We start from the raw sequence: 14576 nt of genomic DNA on the forward strand, positions 1-14576 counted from the left end.
TTCTGTCTCCCTCCTTTTTTTAGCGGGCAATTTTGAGACTTAGCTTCTGACCTTTGCCATATTTACTCTCACATCAACATCCTCTTCTTCACTATCATAGGTCTTATCAACATCTTCCATTTATAGTAAAATAGCTTCATCCTCCACAACTTTTTTTCTACTTGTTCTCCTTTTCTAAACTGTCCTAGCCTTGTTTTTCCTCAAGGCATCATCCATGAACCTTTTTCAATGGTTTTTGTACTTTAACCAACAACAGGAACTGGTCCCTTGTATGCATTTTGTTTTCTCTGTCTAGTGATCAGAGATTGGTCATTATTATCTATCTCTGAGACATCTTTAAGGGTTTGAGCCTCATGTGTCATCAGAGTTCCGTCAAATTTGGGAGAGTTGTCAAATAGTTCAATAATTATGAGAAGTTGTGAGCATTTCCCACAAATTTTGATCCATCCCTCTTAGCATCATTTCCCTCTATCATAGCCACTAGTTGAGCGCAAATATCAAGAATGATAGAAGAGGTTTCTTTCACCCCTAGCAACCCTTCTGCACATCGGGTTTCTATTATTTTTTCTAACATGAAAGCATCCTCTAGACGAACACTTTCATTAAAACTCATTTTTCACCAACATCATGTCACAACCCAAACCAGGACCTGACCGTGATGGTATCTCAAGCCCACCGTGTGTTGAAGACCACCCATAGCCTAATCACCTAAGCATAATAAAATAATAGCAGAGGTAAACCAAAATATAAGAATGATATATAAACCAAAAGGAAGGTTATAAGAATCCAAAACAAATAACCAACCCACACTTTGTCCACAAAACCTCTAAAATTGGAATACCAAATTAGGTTGAGACATGCCCCCATCTATGACAACAGAACTCTTCAATTCTGAAAATTTAAAAAGAAACATAATGTATGGTAAAGCTTTTCTGTTGATGGAGGCTCACCACTTCACAATAACTCAATCGGTATCCGCTCCACTTAAGACTGTAAACGAGTAAACAAAGAACCCTGGGACCCTATATCATGAAATGATATAACATCCAGGGACAATCAATGGGATAAACACTGACATATAACTCAGGGACGAGATAAAATAATGTCATATTTAAAATCATTCCGCCCTAAAGGTACGGACGAGCTATATGGGTTCATCTCTGACCCGACCCGACCCGACCCGACCTGACCAGGGGCCTTATCGTAATGGGTATCTCAAGTCCAACCAGGATCGGAGACCACCCCCGATACCCAACCCAACCATCCAGCATATACCCTATGCCGGATGAATTTTGAACATATAACAAGATAACGTGTAATTACACAAATCCAGACTCTGGGATAGTCTATAACTAAGACCGACCCAATTATCCCAAATCTAATCGAATACCATAACCAACCAAAATCGTAAGCCAAAACCAAAATAATAACCCAACCAAGTTCTATACATAACATAAAAAGATATAGTAGTGAGAAATTTAGTCCAACAGTATTAGCCCCAATACCAGTGCCAATACTAAGGCTGACACCAATACCGATCCCGCCCATTCCAGCCCATAGTAGTTCCACAAAAGCCTCTAACTAAAAGAAAACCAATATTCAGTTGGGACATGCTCCCAACCATAGCCAAAACTAATATCCATAAATAAACCAAAGTATGTGAAAATATACGCAACATAAAATGAAGCCTTTCGAAAAGATAGAAGCTCACCACTTCATTCCAAAAGCTGATCACAAAATTTGATCACTATGCAAGAGGAGTAAAACGGCAGATTCCTGTAATGTACGAGGTTACAACCTCCTGAAGATGAGTTAGTCGGTGAATGTTGGCATGAACTCAGGATAAGGATAAAATAATTCCATCCAATAAAACTAACTAAACTAACCATATGTATACAAACCATATATACATATTATATATATATATCCATGCCGGGAATGAGAATCGAGTTTAGCATGAATTTAAAATCATTAACCTGGGTATGTGTAACTTAATCGTCCTTAATCACCCATGGAATATATGGGTCCAGTGTAACTCCCTGAATGGGTCCTGATGCATGTAGCTGTATGAACCAGAGATACCATAAGAGTAGGGGATTTCCAAGTACCCTTTGCTCTCTATGATACATATGTACAATATACTTAGAGGATTCTTGTGTACCTCATAGTATCATATCTGGTCACCATGACCAACCCTGCATGTCAGCAAACATGAGTTTCCAGTGATCATTCATTGAGCTCCCACCTTCTCAATTAGCTATCACACCTTCCATTATTGCTTAATTAAAACTATTTCCAACTAACCAATCCATTATTTCATTTATTCTTAACCAAGGCTATTAATAGTGGTATCGTCATCCTGACTATAACTTGAAAGTATTGTTCTTAGCCAAACCTTTTTGGGTAAAGGGATTCCCGTATACCCATTTACCAAGTTAACTTAGGGGAGTTCCATGTACCCCACAAGTGTTCCATTATTAAGTTTGCCTGGGGGAGTCCCATGTACCCCACAAGTGTTAATTAATATGTTTACTTGGGGGATTCAATCGCCCGAAAAGAAGTTCAATTAACCATAACAATGACCACTAAACCATTCCATTTAACCATTCCAAACTATTTACGGTTCCATCACCAAACCATACCATGCAATAGTTCCATTAAAAAGTCCAACAATATAGTAAAAGCATTCTCATAGGCATTTTATCAAACATATTGGGGGCATAGTATTTCCAAAACCAAAATAAATACCAATTAACCATTCCTATGAAACCAAGTATCCAAGCCACCATTAAAACATGTAAATACATAATTAAAACATGGGAAAACCATAACCAAGCCATTATAACCAAAACCCCAATATATATTTAAAACCCCCAAACCATATAACAATTATTCCATGAAACCAATTTACAAAATATGCCTTTTGTTGGAACTAATAATGAGGGAAGGAGTACATGTCTTAATTGAGAAGATAATTGTAATACCCTGAAAACCCAGACCAATATTAGAACCATGCTTCAAGCTTATGCAAAATAAAGTATAGTTCCTTGGTAGTTTTATTAGTTAGTTTGATGCATATTAAGGCCTCAAATAACTCCTAGCTTTTAGATAAATCAAAATATCCCATACCGATTGAGTTCTTGGAAAAAATATTGCTATAGTTAACTTCAAATGAGAGTAGCTTTTGTATTACTAAGATTTTTTGAGATCAAGACCCACCAACAGATAGATAATTGAATTAGATTTTTGACGATACTAATTTCTCTTTAATCCTATATAGGCATAAAAGGTTATGCCCGTTTTACCAGAAAGGTGTCTGTCTGCCGAGGTGTAACGACCAAGGTGATAGGCTGTCAAGCCAATGATCGCCTGTCAACCCAGACCATCAACGTTAGGCAGAAAGGTCAAATTATGTCCATATATTAATGGTTGGAGTGACGGTCAGTCACCAGAGTGATGGTCCATCACCCAGACCGTCAACTGGGACCGTTTAGTGATTGAATAACATTTTAAATAGGGTATTTTGGTCTTATCCACCCTTTTTAACCCCTATTCCCATCAACTTAAACAACATAAACTCCTTATTCACTCTTAACATCAAATTAGGGTTTCCTTTCAAGATCATTCCCCATGAAAAAACTTCAAGCCCTTCTTCAAGAAAATCGAGAAATTGTGCTTCCCAATTCAAGAACTTTCAAGAAAAGTTAATTCTCTTTCAAGATTAAATCTTTAAGGTATATTAGAGGTTCATTAATGGGTCCTTTCCACCCATGGAGTTCAAGAACCTATTTTCAAGTTCAAAGTTATGATTTTTACTTGTTAATATGAATTATATCCATGAAATTTCATGAATTTTGATTATGTATCATGTTTACAAATTATTTTGGTTGAAATTGCCGTTGATACATTCAAATGGTGATATTCACATGTTAAATCCTTAACCCATGTCTTTAATATTGAAATTATGTGATTATTACATGATTTAACTATTATGCTTTAACTTATGACCCCAAAGTTATATTATAGTTCTATTGTTATTGCTATCGAGTTTTAGGGGTTATGAATACCCCAAAACTTAGCTATTTACTTAGTATCAGTATATTTAGAATGGTTTTAGATGTATTATGAGCATTATCAGTTCAGTCAGTTATCATAATCAGTTAAACATAGATTAGTTCAGTATTCCAAGTCAGTTTAGTTAGGAGTAGGATGTAACACCGAGAGAATGTAGGGATGACGTCTTCCCCATCAATCAGGTAGAGTCATTAGTAGCAATCCCTGTATTCTAGAACTATGTAGCAATCCCTGTATTCTAGAACTATGTAGCTAAGGTAGGATATGAGGAGTCACCCGTCAGTTTAGGCTTGACTTCCTCTCAGGGGTCACCCGTTAGTTTAGGCTTGACACCCTGGTCCTTTGGGACATTAGTTTAGTGGATACACACAACCATTATTAGTACCCGTGACCCAGTATTAACACCCTTCTAACTGGGGTCACAGGTTGGACCCCAATTAGCTCATATTGGGGCATATCGATTAGATGATAACTACCATAGTCTCAGGCTAGTATTCAGTACAGAGTTCAGTTTTAGGTTTGCTTGACCATAGCATATAGTTACTAGTTATTCATTTATCAGTATGTCAGTATTTTAATTTATAGACTATTTTAGAGTCATATTATATGTTTAGTCATGCATTCTTAGATTTCACAGTTTTCATGCACTTATATTTAGTTACCTCATGTTATTCATTCATTCAGTTATTATTCATGCACATGAACCCCTGCATATTAGACTAACCTCATCTAGCATACTAGTACGTCAAAGTACTGATCGAATACTCATTTCTTACGCTATGATGTTTAATATCATAGGTTTGGATGCTCAGGTTCCTAACCATACTTAGACATTCCAGCGCATCAGTAGCAATAAAAGTGGTGAGTCCTCATCGATCAAGGACATGGTTGTTATTTTAGTATTTTATTTTAGACAGTTGGAGTTAGTTGGGGCCTGTCCCATCAACTCTTTTCTGGACATTTTTAAAGGCTTTCACATATTTTAGATAGTCAGTCAATTATTGGTCTTTTTAGTCAGATTTTAAATATTTTTCCATATGTTTCAGACTTTTGGGTTTTCAGTTGTATTATTTTAAGATTTATAACCTTAAGGCGTATTCATTTATTCTGCACATATGTATTTTGGTATTTTTATTATTTAGTACTCACAGCAGGTACCAGTTCATGGTTTGCTTGTGGTCTTTCTAGACCATAAGCATCGTGTGGCATCCAGAGTGTTTTTTTTGGGGAATTACAAACTTGATATTAGAGCTTAAGGTTTTACAGTGTCCTAGAGAGTCTGAAATCCACATTGAGTAGAGTCTTGTGCATGGGTGTAAAACGTTCCACACTTATGGACAAAAGGTTACAAGATATTTTTAGAAAATGTTCCTTTTTTTCAGTTTTTATGTCATGTGAATGAGCATAAGCTCAAATTAAAATACCTTGCTAATATAATCTTTCTTCTACTTATAGAACATTCCTCCCAGATAGAACAATGGAAGAAAAAATGGGAATCAACCTGCACCCCCGCCCATTCAGGAAGATCCCCTAATGAGTATGTTTTGTATGCCGAGTTTAGAGCTACGTTCACTACTTTGGCTCACTCTGTAGTTGCTCAGAACAATCGGCCAGTTACTGTCCCAGCTAACCCAGTGGGTAAGACCACCGCATCTAGGATTCAGGACTTCACTTGAATAAATCATCATTTATTTTTGGGATCGAACTCTATTGAGGATCCACAGGAGTTCCTCCATATGGTTTAGAAGGTAACAACCATTATAGGTGTGGCTTCTAGTGAGAGTGTAGAATTGGTTCCCTACCAGTTATAGGATGTAGCTTATACTTGGTATAAGCAATGGAAGGGGGATAGAGGCGTAGATGCTGGGCCTATAGAATGGGAGGAGTTTACTATAACCTTTTTGATAGATTCTTTCCTCTGGAGATGATAGAAGCTAAGGTGATGGAGTTCATTAATTTGAAGTAGGGAAATATGAGTGTGAAAGAGTATTCGATTAAGTTTACTTAGTTAGCCAGGTTTTCTCCCCATGTGGTGGCTAATAATATGTCTAGGATGAGCAAGTTTGTGTCTGGTGTATTTGACAGTGTGGTCAAAGAGTGTAGTACCAAAATGTTGTTTAAGAAGATGGACTTGTCTAGGCTTATGGTCCATGCTCAACAGATTGAGGAGGAAAATATTAAGGAGAAAGAAAGAAAGAATAAGAGGGCTAGGATAGGTAGTTTTAACTTTTCTTAGCCAACGTAAGAGGGTGGTCACCATCCCTAATCCCATAAAAAATATTCATCTTCAGATCTATCTTCAGCTAGTGCTCCTGTGCCAAAGTTCAGAAATAACAATCGGGATCGGACGCTAGGCTCTAAGTCACAAGATAGTGTAAACAGTGGTCCCATAAATCCTCTTTGCTAGAAATATGGTAGATACCATCAATGTAAGTGTAGAACCGGCAATGATGTATACTTTAAGTACGGATCTGGGAGTGTCGGGTAGTATCTCAGAAAGGAAGGGATTTGTGCTAATAGTGCCAGTCCAATCTATCATCATCTTTAGTTGGTTGACCAACTCAATAGGGCGTCACCTCCAGTGCCACCAGCGACCAGTGCCAATATAGACTATATGTACTTTATTCCCAACAGGATCAAGAAAGTTCTCCTGATGTGGTTACGATACGTTGCATGTCTTTCATTTACATGTATATGCTTTGTTAGGCTGTAGAGCTTTACTTTCTTTTGTAACCTCTATATAGCTATTAATTTTGGTGTCAATCCTGAAACTTTAATTGAACCCTTCTCAGTGTCCACTCCAGTTGGTGTCTCTATTGTAGCCAGGTAGGTATACAAGAACTGCCTGGTCATAATATCCCAGAAAGTTACTTTAGTAGATCTTGTGGAGTTAGAGATGATTGATTTTGATGTCATACTCAGCATAGATTGGCTCCACTCATGTTATGCCTAAGTTGATTATAGAAATAGGGTTATTCAGTTTTCGAATGAACCAGTCCTTGAATGGAGGGGTAGTACTTTAGCCCTTAGGGGTCAGTTTATTTCATATCTTAGAGCGAGAAGAATGATATCCAAGGGGTGTGTTTACTATCTTATTCGAGTCAAAGACTCTAATTATGAGACTCCTAATCTCGAGTCAGTTTTAGTAGTGAGGGAATTTCCAGATATGTTCCTTAAAGACCTTCTCAGAGTTTTTCTCGAAAGGGAAATTGACTTCGGAATAGACCTTCTTCCAGATACCCAATCTATCTCAATTCCGCCATACAAAATGGCTCTAGCTAAACTCAAAGAGTTTAAAGAACAATTAAAAGACCTCCTATATAAGGTATTCATTAGGCCCAGTATTTCCCCATCGGGCGCTCTAGTCCTTTCGTGTGTAAGAAAGATGGTTCCCTTAGAATGTGTATCGATTATCGTCAGTTGAACACATTTACCATCAAGAATAAATATCCACTTCCTAGAATCAATGACATAGTCAACCAACTTTAGGTTGCTAGTTATTTCTCTAATATATACCTCAGATCTAGCTATCATCAGCTCAGAGTCAGAGAATGTGACATTCTGAAAACAACTTTTAGAACTCAATATGGTCACTTCAAATTCCTAGTCATGTCTTTTGGAATGAAGAATGCCTCGATAGCTTTCATGGACATGTTGAACAGAGTGTTCAAATAGTACTTGGACATGTTCGTTATAGTTTTCATTTATGACTTTCTTATCTATTTTTGTAGTGAAAGCGATCATGCAGACCATCTCAGAAATATATTGTAGACTCTTAGAGCCTATCAGTTATTCGCCAAATTTAGTAAGTGTGAATTTTGTATAAGATCAATAGCTTTCCTTGGCCATATTATTTTTGGTGATGGCATTAGGGTTGATCCTCAAAAGACCAAAGCAATGAGAAATTGGCCCAGACCCATCTCTCCATCAGATATCAGGAGTTTTTTGGGTTTGGCTAGTTATTACTAATGGTTTGTTGAAGGGTTTTCATCTATTGCGTCCCCCATGTATTGATTGAATCAAAAGAAAGTCAAGTTTTAGTGGTTAGATTCTTGTGAAAAGAGTTTTCAGGAGTTGATAACTTAACTCACCTCATCCCCAGTTTTGACGTTGCCATACGATTCAGAGAGATTCGTTGTTTATGTGATTCTTCTAGAGTTGTTATTGTTTGTGTGTTGACACAGATAGGTAAGGTCATAAGCTAGGCATCTATACACCTTAAACCCTATAAAAATAATTATCCTACCCATGATCTTGAGTTAGCTGCTGTTGTGTTTGCCTTGAAAACTTGGAGGCATTATCACTATGGGGTGCATGTTGATGTGTTCACAGACCACAAAAGCTTACAGTATGTGTTTTCTCAGAAAGATTTGAATCTTTGTCAGAGAAAATAGTTGGAGTTGTTGATAGACTATGATATGATTGTTTTGTATTTCCCAGGCAAGGCCAATGTAGTTGTAGATTCCCTTAGTATATTATCGATGGGTAGTGTTGCTTATGTTGAGAATGATAAGAAGAATTTAGTTTAGGAGGCTCATCTGCTTGTTAGATTAGGTATTTGGTTGGTTGATTCAGCTGAGGGTAGTGTTCGGGTTCAGAGTAGTTTGAAATCTTTATTGGTTGTCGAAGTAAAGGTAAAGTAGGATAGGGATCCCATTTTAGCTAAGCTGAAAGAATCAGTAAGAGACTAGAAAGTTGAGGTTTTCTCTTAAGGAGGAGATGGCGTGTTGAGTTGTCAAGGTAGGCTGTGTTTTCTATGTGTTAATGATTTACGACAGCGGATTCTTACAGAGGCACATGGTGCAAATTACTCTATTCACCCAGGATTCACTAAGATGTATCGCAATTCATGGGAAGTCTATTGGTAGAGTGGTATAAAAAGGGATATTGCAGAGTTTATAGCTAAGCGTTTTAACTGTTAACGATTTAAGGTTGAGCACCAGAGACTTAGTGGAACCTTACAGGAGTTTAGCATTCCCACTTGGAAGTAGGAAGAGGTGAACATGGATTTTGTGGTAGGCTTGCCTTGTACGTATCGTCAACATGATTCAATATGAGTCATTGTAGATAGAATATCCAAATTAGCTCAGTTCTTTCTAGTTCATACTTCCTATTCTACTGAGGATTATGCTAATCTCTATCTTAGAGAATCGGTTAGGTTGGATAGAGTCTCGTTGTCTATTATTTCAGATAGAGTTACTCAGTTTACCTCTCACTTTTGGAGGGCTTTTAGAATGGTCTTGGAACCCAAATCTCAATATAGATTTTCATCCTCAGACAGTTGGTCAGGCATAGAGGACCATTCAGACCCTAGAGGATATGTTAAGAGCGTGTGTTCTCGATTTCAAGGGTAGTTGGGATGATTATTTACCCTTAATTGAGTTTGCCTATAATAACAGTTATCACTCCAGCATTTAGATGGATCCATTTAAGGCTCTCTATGAGAGGAGATGAAAATCTCCTATTAGTTGGTTTGAGGTCGGTGATACTACAGTATTAGGGCCTAATTCTGTATTTGATGCAACATAAAAATTTTAGTTAATCAGGGAGAGGCTTAAGATAGCCCAAAGCCGACAGAAATCCTATGCAGAAGTGAGGAGAAGAGATCTTGAGTTTGAGGTTGGTGACTTGGTCTATTTAAAAATCTCTCCCATGAAGGGAGTTAATAGATTTGGCAAAAAAGGGAAGTCCAGTCACCGATATGTTGGCCCTTATAGAATCTTGAGACGTTTTGGGAAGGTAACATATGAGCTTGAGTTGCCTACAGATTTGACATCTGTGCATCCAATGTTTCATGTTTCCTTGTTAAAGAAGTGTATTGGTGGCTTAGCTATAGTAGTTTCATTTGAGGATATCGAGGTTAAGGATAGACTTTCCTTTGAAGAAATCCCAGTTGAGATTCTTGATCGTCAGACTCGTCGACTGAGGAACAAAGAAGTTTCCTTGGTCAAAGTTCTTTGGTGGAATCATTCCATTGAGGGAGATACTTAGGAACCAGAGTCAGATATGTGTACCAAGTACCCTCATATTTTCTCTGAAAATTTAGATTCAGCTTAAGTTAATGATCTTCTCGGATAGACTCTCTTTAGTTCTCAGTTTCAGTTGTGTAATCCATCTTATGTCATTGCATGCATTCACAAATGTCACTTCATCTATGTATCATGTTTCAGACTCACTTATGTTTTTATTTTCCTATTCATGCTTGTTCAGTATATGACCTCAGATTCTTCAGTACTCCCCACTAAACCAGCCTCATTCGAGGAAGAATGTTCCCAAATGGGAGATAATTGTAATACCCCAAAAATCCAGACCAATATTAGAACCATGCTTCAAGCTCATGCAAAATAAATTATAGTTATTTGGTAGTTTTATGAGTGAGTTTGATGCATATTAAGGCCTCAAATGACTCCTAGCTTTTAGATAAATCAAAATATCCCTTACCAATTAAGTTCTTGGAAAGAATGTTGCTATAGTCAACTTCAAATGAGCATAAATTTTGTATTACTAAGAGTTTTTGAGCTCAAGACCCACTAACAGATATATAATTGAATTATCTTTTACAATGATATAAATTTTTTCTTAATTTGATATTGGGGTAAAAGGTTATGCCCGTTTTACCAGAGAGGTGTCTGCCTGCCGAGGTGAGACGGCCTAGGTGACGGACCATCAAGCCAGTGACAGCCCGTCAACCCATACCTTCAACCTCAGGTAGAAAGGTAAAATCCTGGCCTTATATTGATGGTTGTAGTGACGGTCAGTCATCAGAGTGACGGTCTGTCACCCTGACCGTCAACCGGGGCCGTTCAGTGATTAAGTGACATTTTAAATGGGGCTTTTTGGTCCTTTTCCACCCTTTTTAACTCCTATTTCCATCAGCTTAAACAACATAAACTCCTCATTCAATATCAACATCAAATTAGGGTTTTCTTTCAAGATCATTCTCCAAGAACAAGCTTCAATCCCTTCTTCAAGAAAACCAAGAAATTATGCTTTCCAATCCAAGAACGTTAAAAAAAAGTTAATTCTTTTTCAAGATTCAATATATAAGGTATTTTAGATGTTCAAAGTTATGATTTTAACGTGTTAATATGAATTATATCCATGAAATTTCATGAATTTCAATTATGTATCATGTTTACAAATTATTTTAGTTCAAATTGTCCTTGATACATTCAAATGGTGATATTCACATGTATCCTTAGCCCATGTTTTTAATATTGAAATTATGTGATTATTACATGATTTAACTATTTCCATATTTTAACTCATGACCCCTATGTGTTTGATGAAATGCCTAGATGAATGGGTTTTGAACAATGACTACTTATGATGTCCTCAAAGTTGTATTATGGTTGTATTGTTATTTCTATCGAGTCCTAGAGGTTATGAATACCTGAAAACGTAGCTGTTTACTTAGTCTCAGTATCTTCAGAATGCGTTCGGATATGTTTTGAGCATTATCAGTTTAGTAAGTTTTCATAATCAATAAAACTTAGATCAGTTTAGTATTCCAAGTTAGTTTAGTTGGGAGTAAGATTTAGCATTGAGTGAATGCAAGGATGATGTCTTCACCATCAGTCAGGCAGAGTCATAAGTAACAGTCTCTATATTCCAGAACTACGTAGTCAATGTAGGATATGAGGAGTCACCCATCAGTTTAGGCTTAACTTCCTCTCAAGGGTCACCCGTCAGTTTAGGCTTGACACCCTGGTCTTTCGGGACATTAGTTTAGTGTATCCACAAACCATTGTTAGTATGCATGGCACGGTATTGACACCCTTCTAATTGGGGTCATAGGTTGGACCCTAATTAGCTCATATTGATGCATGTTGATTAGATGATAGCTCCCACGGTCTCAGACCAGTATTCAGTATAGAGTTCAGTTTCAGGTTTGCTTGACCATAGCATATAGTTACCGTTATTCATTATCAGTATGTCTGTATTTCAGTTTACAAACTATTTTAGAATTATATGATATGCTTGGTCATGAATTCTAAGATTTCATAGTTTCATGCATTTATATTCAGTTACCTCATGCTATTAATTCAGTCACTTATTATTCATGCACATGAACCCTTGTATTTTAGCCTAATCTAATCTAGCATACGCGTATATTCAAAGTACTTATCACATACTCGGTTTTTGCGCTTTGATGTTTAATATCATAGCTTTGGATGCTCAGGTTCCCAACCGTACTTAGATATTCCAGCGCATCAGTAGCAACAACAGTGGTGAGTCCTCATATATCGAGGACATGGTTGTTATTTCAGTTCATTTTAGTAATTTATTTTAGTTAGACAGTTAGAGTTAGTTGGGGCCTGTCCCATCAACTCTCTTTCAGACAGTTTTAGAGGCTTTCAGACATTTTATACAGTCAGGCAGTTGTGGTCTTTTCAGTCTAATTTTCAATATGTTTGCATATATTTCAGACTTTTGGGTTTTAGTTTTACTATTTTTCAGATTTAAAACCTTAAGGCGTATTCAGTTATTCCACATATGAGTATTTCGTTATTATTATTCAGTGCTCTCAACATGTACCAGTTTATTGGTTAGCTTGTGGTCTTTGGGGATCATAAGCACCTTTGGAGTCCAGGGTGTATTTTCGGGGCATTACAATAATGGAGAGAAATCATCAACACAACACCCAAATTAATCCTTAAGATTAAACCCTAGCTTCCTCTACCCAAGAAATTTAGAAAGGATTCGAGAGTGTTTTATTAGTGTTAATGAATAGAATAATAGGGGAAATAAACTCCCAACGTGTTAAAAGTCATGGGGCGTTAATAGGATAAGTGGGGAAATATTCAAATTGACCTCACTTAAACTGCATAAAATTCCCATCAGGGGGTACGACTACCTATACCAATGATACCCACCACTCATACCCTTAGCCTCCCCCTTTGACCCAACACTGTCCAAAGTACAACTTACCCAACCCAAGACATACCCAAAGCATACGACCTGTACCATACGAGTCCATGGTACGACTCGTTACCTGGCTTACGGCTCATGGTGAGCCACTCATACTCAGATCCAACTTAAATTTCCAAGTCTAAGATTAAGTGAAGGAAAGAACCCAACCTATCAACCCATATCCACCAATACAACTTATACCACCTAAGTCGTATCCATTCCAGAAACCAAATTCAACCTACCAACAAACTCTGGTCAGCATACGACTAACCCATACGAATCGTACCTCAACATACGACTGATACTCCTTAGTCGTATCTTGACCAGAAACTAGAAATCCAGGAAATTTTCTAACGTTCAAAATTCCAGGTGTTATACTCTCCCCCAAGAGGAACATTCATCCTTGAATGACGGATAAGTTAGGGTAAACACAAGCACGATTCATTTGCATTATCAAATATCAATCCAACTTTTAACCAAGTCAGAAAATAAAAATGTAAAGATATTAATCTTCCCTTTAATAAAGATTGAAAACAAAAGTATGTTGAAGAACACATACCTTCCGCAAGAATCCCAGGAGCAAAATATAGGTGTGGATACTTGGACTTCATGTCCTATTCTGCTTCCCATGTAGCTTCTTCCACTGAGAATCTGAGATACCCAGTCCCTCCAAAGAAACAATTGAAGAAGTATCACCAAAGAACTTTCTCAACATAGAGACGCGAAATATCGGATGGATAGAGCTTAACCTAGAAGGCAACTCCAATTCATAAGCCATATTACCAACCCTCCGCAAAATCGCATAAGGACCAACAAACCAGGGACTGAGGTTCTCCTTCTTATCAAGCCATATTACTCCATTTATAGGAGATACCTTTAGAAAGACCTTATACCCAACCTCAAACTCCAAGTCTCTACACCTCACATCCGTATAGGACGTTTTGCAACTTTGGGCAGCCTTCAGCCTATCCCGAATCACCTTTGCCTTTCCTATGGTCTGATAAACCAAACTAAACCAAACATATCTGCCCCACCAAGATCGAACCAACCGATAGGAGATCTACACCTCCTACTATATAATGCCTCAAAAGGGGCCATACAAATACTAGAAAGATAGCTATTGTTGTAAGCAAACTCCACCAAAGGTAGATGCTCAACCCAACTGCCACCATAATCAATCATACATGCATGAAGTATGTCCTCCAATGTCTGAATAGTCCTTTCTTCTTGCTCATCTGTCCAAGGATGAAAAGTAGTACTCAGACTAAGCTTAGTCCTCAATCTCTTCTAAAAAGACCACTAGAAGTGAGATGAAAATTGCTTACCCCGATAAAAAATAATCGAAACAGGTACCCTATGTAACTTTACAATCTCATGAAGATACAACCTCTCATAATCCTCCACCAAAAAGTTAATCCGCACCGACAAGAAGTGAGCGAACTTTGTCATCCTCTCCACAATGACCCAAATTGAATCAAATTGATTTAGAGACCGACGAAGACCAGTAACAAAATATATATCGAATACCTCCCATTTTAAATTAGGTAAATCAATTTCTTGATATAAACCACCAGGCCTCATGTTCTTAA

The sequence above is a fragment of the Capsicum annuum genome, chromosome 7 (genome assembly GCF_002878395.1).
Source record: "Capsicum annuum cultivar UCD-10X-F1 chromosome 7, UCD10Xv1.1, whole genome shotgun sequence".
NCBI classification, from domain to species: domain Eukaryota; kingdom Viridiplantae; phylum Streptophyta; class Magnoliopsida; order Solanales; family Solanaceae; genus Capsicum; species Capsicum annuum.